The sequence below is a fragment of the Alligator sinensis genome, unplaced genomic scaffold, assembly GCF_000455745.1.
Source record: "Alligator sinensis unplaced genomic scaffold, ASM45574v1 scaffold978_1, whole genome shotgun sequence".
NCBI classification, from domain to species: Eukaryota; Metazoa; Chordata; order Crocodylia; family Alligatoridae; genus Alligator; species Alligator sinensis.
Window position 1 is genome coordinate 955,340 of NW_005842220.1, and position 9,405 is coordinate 964,744.

Here is a 9,405-nt window from a genome sequence, read left to right on the forward strand (position 1 = left end):
CCTTGCAGCCCTTGCTCCAGCTGGCTGAGCTAGTGGTGACAGTGGCCAGAGGCATACATAGAAAGGGCAGGTTTTGTGGGGAATGGGATGGGAGGTGCTGCTGAGTATGGAGGGGACCGGATGTGGTGCCGAGAGTTGGTGGGGAGGGATACTTATGTAAGGGACTTTTTTAAAGTGCCTGGCACCTGCTCCCATGCCATGGTCAGGTATACCTGCCCTGGTGCAGGGGAGGGTGGCTGGGAGCAGGGGAATGCAGTCAGCCATGGCACTGGTTGCTATTCCCACATGTCCCTTTTTTAAATCCTGGATTCACCTATGCCTGCAGCACAGATGCAATTGGTCAAGGATGCCTGAAAGAGTTAGTTTAATTCCTTAATATTCATGTTAATTACAAAATCATTCAGATGTGAAAGAAAAGTGTTTTAAATGTTTTCTTTGTATGTGTATATGTTAAAAAGGCCCTGATGTTGGCATACACAAGCAAGGATACCTGGTCTTCACATTTTTATCCTTACATACAGTGTGGTCCTGCATGCCATATGAGGTGTAAGCAAGGTTTCTGGCTTTGTGCTTTAACTGACAGCACTCCCTGACATTACTAGGAAAATAAACACTGGAAAGAATCAAATATATTTGTTGACACTCTGCTAAAAGCTGTCTTAGTTCTAACTTCTCATGAAGCGATTGTGTTTGCTTCAGTTTGACCTTTTTCTCAGTGTTAGTTGTTCCCTCCCAATCTCCTGAATTGAAAAGTTGCAACTGCAATGAAAATTCTCTCTCAGATGTCTTAGGATTTTTTAAAGTTAATTATAAATCATTTTTAAGAGAGAGATTACTTGCATAAAATAAACACCGAATTTCAAATAAATACAAATGCAAAACTAGGTGCTTGAAATATAAAATGTTCTTAATGATAGGTATAGTGTCAACTCTGCTCCTTTTGGTTTTTGTAGATTTTCTTTTTCAGTTTAAAAGGTATCACACAGCTTTTGGTCTATAATTACTTCAACCCCCATCTCCACCCCCAAATACCTGCCAAGATAACTTGCATAGTGTGCCTTTTTTGTTAATGTAAAGAGCACTTTGAAGCCATTATATTGTGAATGGAAGTGGGACACTGTTGTTCGCTGCATTTCTGAGTTGCTTCACTTTGAAATCTCCTTGACGTTTCAGTTACCTTGTCAGCATTAATCTGCTCTTTTAGGTGCTGCATAAATGCTTTTATGACTCATTACCTTGCTTCCCATATACTCACTATTCACTATTATTGGTAAACAGAATCCCCTTAAGGGCAATGGTTTACGACCAGATAAGATTTAAACAATTTTATATAGGCCTGTGAAACGCATTGCTTTCCAAAATGTAACCAGATCCTATCTAATGTGATTATACATTGCCATAAGGATAGCCTGATTATTTTGGGGAGGGCTATTAAGATTGTTATGTGGGATATGGAGTAGATTTAATGTATTCATTAATATTAAAAGTGTCTGTATTGTAGCATGTAGTGTAGGCAAGGCTTGTGTCCATTCCTCTGCACTTCCTATTTCAGAAGTGGAACTTGTATTGGTGTTCTGTATAGCATTGCCAATTAACTGAGGAACTGAAAATGTCCAGCCATTGAAATACGTTGTGTCTGTTCTAGTGAAATTAGCATGTTGATCTCTTCGTGGTCTGCTTGAGTCTCAATAACCCATAGGGCCAGTGATGCACAGGGAAGTAACATGGTTACCATTCTGCCTTCCTATGGGACACTGTTTTGTTTATACAAAAGGGTTTGTTTTCATTCAAAATTAAAAAATATGCTGTTTCTCCCCACCCCCCACCTCCACCCATGTATATTTTACCATCAGCTGCAGTAGACTACTTTTTACAAATACCAGTTACAATGACCATCACAGCCTTTATGCCTGTGAGATGAGTATAAATCATCCCGACTTTCATGGGTGACTAGTGCTGCCTTAGTCGTAGGGGGGCATGTGCAACAAGTCAACGATGTGGGGGGGAGTCCCCCTGCAGCCGCTCACTGACCCCGGGGGGCGGGTAGCGATCACTGTAGCCGCTTCTGGAAGTGCCACGGCACTCCACTCCCTGGCCAGCACTTGCAGGGGGGGCACCAGCACTCCCACCTGAGCCCCCTGCCTGTTGCCTCAGCAGTGAGTATGGCCAGTCAGGGGATGCACTGGTGCTCTCAGGAGGTGCATGTGCACCCCCTACCCATCATCACTGCCCACTTTACACATGGGAAGGCTAAGGTAGAAAATTAGTGCCTTGGGCAAGGCTGCACTAGGAATTAAGTGTCAGGGCTGGGGATTAAAAAGCAGGAAACACTTCGTAAAATAAGTACAGGACTGATAGCCAAGCTGTATGTCAAACTGCTGAATTGCCTTGCTTGTAACAGTGACATTGGCTGCTTAGAGAAGCTGGCTCAGCTACAGCTTAATAAACTAGAAAATTATTGTTGGAAGCTCAATTAAAATTAGTTGCAGCTGGATGGCAGTGCCCTTCAGCACCACAAATTTGTGAAGCTCTTACTTGTGTTTGTGATTTTTCCCTTGAAAAGGGAATATGGAGAACCGGTGACCTTTCAGAGGTGGCAAACTTCAACTGCTGTGATGAACATATATGTTTAAAGGGAGATTTGCTAAAGACAAGTGGCTGAAAGTTACTCTGTCTCCCTTTATTTTCAAGTTTTCTAAGAACTCAGCTCTGTTTCCATTGTGGTATGAAATTGGTGCCGGGAGGAAAAAAATTAAAGAACGATTCACCTTACGCTCATTTCACTGTACTTACTTAACAATTGAATGTAGAAATTGTTGAAACTGAACTTTCAGTGTTCTGTGAGAAGCTAGTTACCTCAGGATTTTCTCATGGGCCTTGAAAAGGAAACACAATTGTATCAATTGGACTTCGTCCACATTTGTGTTGCTTGGATGTATGACACCCTTAAAGTGTTAAAAATCGTTTTCACTGCAACACCCTTGGTTATATAGTATATTGTTCTCTGACTGTCACCCAGCAAAAAAAACCCACTACTTTCAGGTTGGGCAGTAAGCCACCAACTGAACTGATCAGAAAAATAATCCTCCAAGGACTAGATTGTTAAGGCTAATTTTAGTTAGCTTTCTATCAGTTAAACCATCTTTCTTAAAAAAAAGAAAGAAAAGAAAAACATGTTTTTGTACATATATATATTTAATAAGGATAGTCTTGCTTTGAGGAGAGCCAAAATATTGGAAAAATTGGCATGTGTAAATAGACCGTTAGAAGAATTCCAAATAATCCAGTTTATGGACTGGGAATCTTCCACTGTGGTTTCTGTGTAGGCCTATGACAGGGTATGCAGCTTCAGGGTACAATAAGCCTCAATATTTGCAATCTTCCATATGTGTTAAAAAACAAACTGCAGTGGAGTGCTTTACATACCGTACTTTAACGTGGATATGCTGTAGTGGCAAGTACAAACAATTGAGCTGTTTCTCGCATCTTGATACCAAAGACATTTGCAGAAAATTAAAAAAAAAAAAAAAAAAACCCAAAAAACCCCAAACAGAAAAATTCAGTTGTCTTTCACAACCCAGTTGTGACCTTTCTGCTGCTGTCATGTCTGGAAGCCCTTCCTTATTCTCTTGTGTCTAGAACACACAGTTTAGTTATTCAAAAACCTTGGTTGTAACCACCCATAAATACTATTTGTTTTTACTTTATATTAAAAAAAGCCATCATATCACTTCTTAAACCAACCAGTTTCTAGCACCTGCTGCTTCTCATCTGATGCCGAGCAGTACCTTTAGCCTTAGAGTAGTGTCAGAAGCTGCGTCTGGACTACTCCAGAATTAAGTACAGTACCAGACAAACATGAGTGGCAGAAATGCATCCTTAATTAGCATTGCTTTGTTACATGCATTCATGCAAGTGCATTTTTTGTATCCTCTCTTTATAGGATTGACTCTTCAGCGCAGGGACCATATGTTTCTCCTGTGTGCATTATACAGTTTCTAAGCATGTTGTCAGTGGTTAACAAATAAGTAATGAGGCCAAAGTCTGCTTCCAATAGTACATCCTTGGCAACCTCATGGAAGTCAAGCAGAGGTACTCAAGAGTTAGCCTTACGGAATAGCCTTTTTTTTTTTTCTTTTTTTTTAAGGCAAGGGAAAATTTTAGCAAAAATAATAGTAACAACAATAATAATAATTGCAAATTTTGGCAAAAATAATAGTAACAACAATAATAATAATAATAATACTTGTCTTGTGTGAATTGATGACTGAAATTAATTCTAAACAACCGAGTTTGCTGACTAAGAATCTTACAATACTATTTCTGGACCAGGACTGTGACCATGACCAGGTCTGCAAGGCTCAATATTTGGGTTTCATGATCATATAAAAGAGAACAGAACCTGGCCAATAATCTTTGCAGATACAAAGAAGTGAATGCTCTCTCCTCAACTGAACTTAGTTCATATTGCAATCAGTAAGGCTGCCGGTGTTATTCAGAAATGACAAGTTGAAGTTAAGGTGGAAGGACATTTTTTGTTACTGTCCATAAATTAAATTTTTTGCTATAACAAATTTTCCTGATATTCCCATAACTGCTAATCTTGGTGTTGACTAAATATAGTCAGCTATTTAAGGGAACTTCCACCAAGAAGAATTCAACCAGGAGTCACAAAAAAGTAGCTGGCTTACCTATTGAAACTTGGTAAATGCATAACCTTATCACTAGTTCTGTTACTGTACTTTTTCAGCTGTTACATTCTACTCTTGTACCTTCTGATTTTGAAAGCAATAAAACAAATTTTATTACACTCTTGAATAAATAGTTGCCATAAATTCAAATTTATTTTAAATGGTTCTTTATTTTTATATGAATTGTTGCATACTTCATATTAGTAATATGTCCTTAGTACAATATAAAATAACTCCTGGAGGTTGATCCACAAGAGCTGAGCAGCTTCCCAGTGCAATAATGAAGACATGAGAGAGTTCAGAATTTCTTGTATTTCTTGTTTGTCTTGGTTTTATTTTTCTGGTTTCTGTGTTTGGAAAAAGTATGTATAAGCTACTATATTACAGATGCTAAATTTAAATTATTTATTTGATTTTTTTTTTTCACTATGGATCATTAGTGATTTTTGAAGTTGCTAGAGGACAGATATCTTATCTTATTCATTATGATTATTATCACATAACTATCAGACTTCAAAGGTATTATTTTCATGACCAGAACCAGTCTTGTTTTCCACTTCACTTACTGGAGAAAAAATTGGATCATCTTTACGTGAACCTCTTGAATTGTTTTTCTCTCTATAACCAGGTTCAGTTTAATAAATGTTATTTGTAAAAGGTCACAGAGACATTCTGGCTTTTACTTGGGGGCTGTTAATGTGTCTTACTTATGCGTTGTTAGTGATCGCTGAAACATATCTAGCTACTGTGTTGATACACGATTTTACACTTTCCAAAATGGCCAGTCTGGAAATGTTTGCATCTACTAGATGCCTGATTTATCATTTTTCACAATCTGGCTATGACTTGACTTCGCAGTTCCCTGGTGAAGTCAGCTCAAGTATTTATCATCATATCTGGACACATTCTAAAATATCACATCACAGATGCCAAGGGATGGAGATAGGGGAGGGGCATGGAAAATTACAGAATCTATTCACACCAATTAAACTCAATTTTGATTAAATGAGAAAATGAACAGCAGACGAGTTCTCCCACAGTGTAGAGCTAGAGATCACAAAGTACATGTTCTGTGGGGAAGTAATTCTTACAGACGGAAAAACCCTAGCACTTAGAGTTGCATAGAAAATGTGCAGTATCGATGCAATGCTTTCTCCTTTGATCTGCAAACAGATACTGAATCAATAGTTCTGTGATGGAAATCCACTAGTCCCTTTATAGATGTATGTATTTCATGTAGTAGAGGAATGGAATGGGACCTGGAGACCCTACAGAAGCTAATATATTCCCTGATGACCCTGGAACAGAATTCGTCTGCACATCTTAGACGCTGAAGAAGATTTTGTAGGCAGATTATGGTGGGTACAGCTGTGGGAGTGAGCTCACCAATTCCACATCCACACATTACCTAGCCATTGACCCTATAAAACCCAGGTGAAACCGAAGAAGCACCTTTATAGCAAGGAAGGATTCTCTCCCTTGTTCCCTTAGGCAAATCTAACTGATTTGACTGCATACTGCAGTCTATGAATTCTGAAATACAACTATAATAATTTAAAACATTTTTTTTTTTTTTTTTTTACAACTAACCATAGCGTTAATGAAATCTGACTTGGTTATACTGGCAAAATGGGTCACTAGATACGTATGAAAGCCAAGTTTTAAGTTGTATGAAGACTTCTTTTTCAAGCCGAAAACTGTACTAGCCTCTGATTAGAAAAGAATTATTGTAATGCATACCCGAACAATTTGTTTCTCTCTAATTTTGAAAAAACATCTCTGCAATGTCTTGAATGCAGTTCACAGCAAGGAAAGATCATGTAGATTCATCACTAGATGAGGTTCTGTCTAATAGCAGAGAGGAGTGATTTACCATCTTGTTTACTCACCATTTCTCAGCCATTGTCAAAAGAGATGGAATTAAGTCATGAGATCATCCTACTTGTATTCATTGTTTGCTACTTACCTACCAGTCAATGAAACAAAACTCAGAGAAGCTAAAGACATGGATTTGTTAAAAAGTTGTGGGTGGGTGGGGTACCCTATTTTCATAAAAGGTTTAAAAATAATGGTCCAAACAGTGTTGCTCTTGATTTCAGTGGGAGCTTTGCCAGAGTAAGGACTATAGGAACACACCAATTATAACAAATTGAACTTATTCAAAAGTAAAATTAAATTGCAAACTTGTGATTTTTAGTAATGCATATCACAAACACAGGAAAATGGGAGGGTTTGAATTCACTAAAATCCAGGGTTCATCTGTCAGATCATCAGGGAATAGAACCAAATAAGGCTAGCAGAAGATGGGTACTCACTCCTATTGCTGTATTTTGCCCCCAGAAGTTGTCTGTTTAATTAGTTTCAAGATACAGAAACTCTACCTCAATGATCCGATGCAGTTGGGAAGACTGTTTGATTTATAAATAAAAAGGCCCTTTTTGTTTGCCCTGTTACATGATATGCATCTCTCTTTATTCAGAGAAGAATTCTAAACTTCTTCCAATCTAATTTATAGCGGACAAGAAAGAAGTTTTGATAGTAATTAGGCAACTTTTCCCTGTTTTTGAACATGTAAACCACTCTCCAAATGCTGCTGTTTTAATTGATTCTGGCTGGTGAGAGCACACACATGCCAGCACATAGTGATGACTGCCTGAAATAACAGGAAGAAAGGAAGTAACTCTGTTGAAACAACAGAAATTAAAGTATGTGGGCAGGAAGTCCTGGCAAACAGAACAAGGGCAGCTCTTGCTTTGTACCAGTTACTCATCTCTTCCTACTATATTAACATCTGCTAGTAGGACACAGCTGCTCTTCCCTGTTGATTAAAGGATGTATTGCTTGTCCTCTGATGCACTGACTATAGACAACAATCCCAGAAGGGCCAGAGAAGGCCGTGGCTCAACCCCACTCAGTCCAGATTTAGTATGTCACCGTCTCCCAACTGCTGCAAAACCGGAAGGAAAACAGGCCACTCTGCTTATGAGTGGCCTGTCAATGGAGGCAACTTACACCATCCTTTCTGAAGTCTGCTTACCTACCAATCAACTCACCACTCAGCACTGAGGACATGCCCTCACCCTGAATCTGGGCACACAGCTTACAACGTAAGCTCAAAAGGTAGGGATCACCTTTATTATATATTTGTATAATGGCTAGCACAATGAGGCCCTGGTCTCTAAGTGCCAATACAAATATAAATAAATTACAATAATATAGCAAAATCTGGTTAACTCATCATTATGACCTTATTAATTTGTGCACTGAATCCCCACCAGAGTTCTACTGATCTGTACACAAGCCAGTTTAGCTAATTCATCATCTGTCAAAGTGTGATTAGTCTTTTCCAACTGTGCACATGCACAAATTAAATTGCAAAGGAATTTGCTCCTGATGATTGGTCTACTTATAGAACCTATCCTATGGTCTCCAAGGCACCTAGTAGCCAGCTGTTGTTCACAAAGAATGGGATGCTCTTCAGCTTTTCTTCACTTAATCAGGTGCAGACCTTCCAGTTTGCAGAATTATCTTCTATTTTAGAGATGAATTCATATAAGAATGTGCAGCAAAAAATGTTGACCGATTATTTTACACCTTTGATTATGTAATTCTTATACAGCAAGCACTCTGATTTTTGCTGTAAGAAATAGTACATTTAGCATTTACATGCATTATCCTATGCTCTTATATTCTAAACATATGATTTACACTTGGTGTTTTAAGCTATAATATATTTTCTTTATTATAAATGTCAAAATTCCTTCCTTGTCTAGATATAGCATACAATATACATCTCACAGAAGTTGAAAATGGCTAACTACTGCTTATTGGATGCTGATGGAGAATTAGGTATCCTCTTGGAGTTGCAAATGAATAAGAACATAAGAATTAGCATTTACTGGGTCGGACCATAGGTCCATTTTGCCCAGTCTCCTGTGTCAGAGTGGCAGAGAGTGGATGCTGAAAGGGAGAGTCAACAGGGTATGACCAGGGGGGGGGGTTTTTCCACTGTTCCTCTTAGTTGCAGCCCCCAGTGTATAAGGTCTAGGAAGTTCTAATTTATCCCCAACTCCCATGCTCATGTCCCTTTCCTCAAAGAATCTGTCCAGTCCCTTTTTGAATCTGGCTAATCTGTCAGGTTCCACAGCATCTGGTGCTAATGAGGTCCACACTTTAATTACATACTGGGTGCATCTACATGTTCATAAATGTGCCGTAACTACACTGGTGCACTGGTGCACGTCTTTTTAGTGATGCTAACTGCACAGTAACCTAATAGTACTGCACAGTAGCATATTAGCATGACTTTGCCCAGCACACTACTGTACAGTGTTATTAGGCTACTGCACAGTTAGCATCTCATGTTATGCACCCACTGTGTGAAAAAACTGACTGACGTTAGTTTTAAACTTCCTACCTACTAGTTTCATTTTATGACCTCTAGTTCTTGTATTGTGGGAGACAGAGTAAGTAATAAATCCCTATTTACTTTCTCTTTAGTGTTTTGTGTAGACCCTTCTGTTCCACTGTGAGCACCTCTTACTATAGTCATCTGGAACTTTTCAGTTTGGACTCAAATTGGCAGTGCACCATTAACACAATTCAGTTTTAGTTAATTATCTTCCCCCATCTTCCTTACTCCAGTTTGTCTTCTGTACAGTCCCTCATTGAATCAGGCATAAAATTCCCCACAGAATTAGCATGTTTTGCAGTT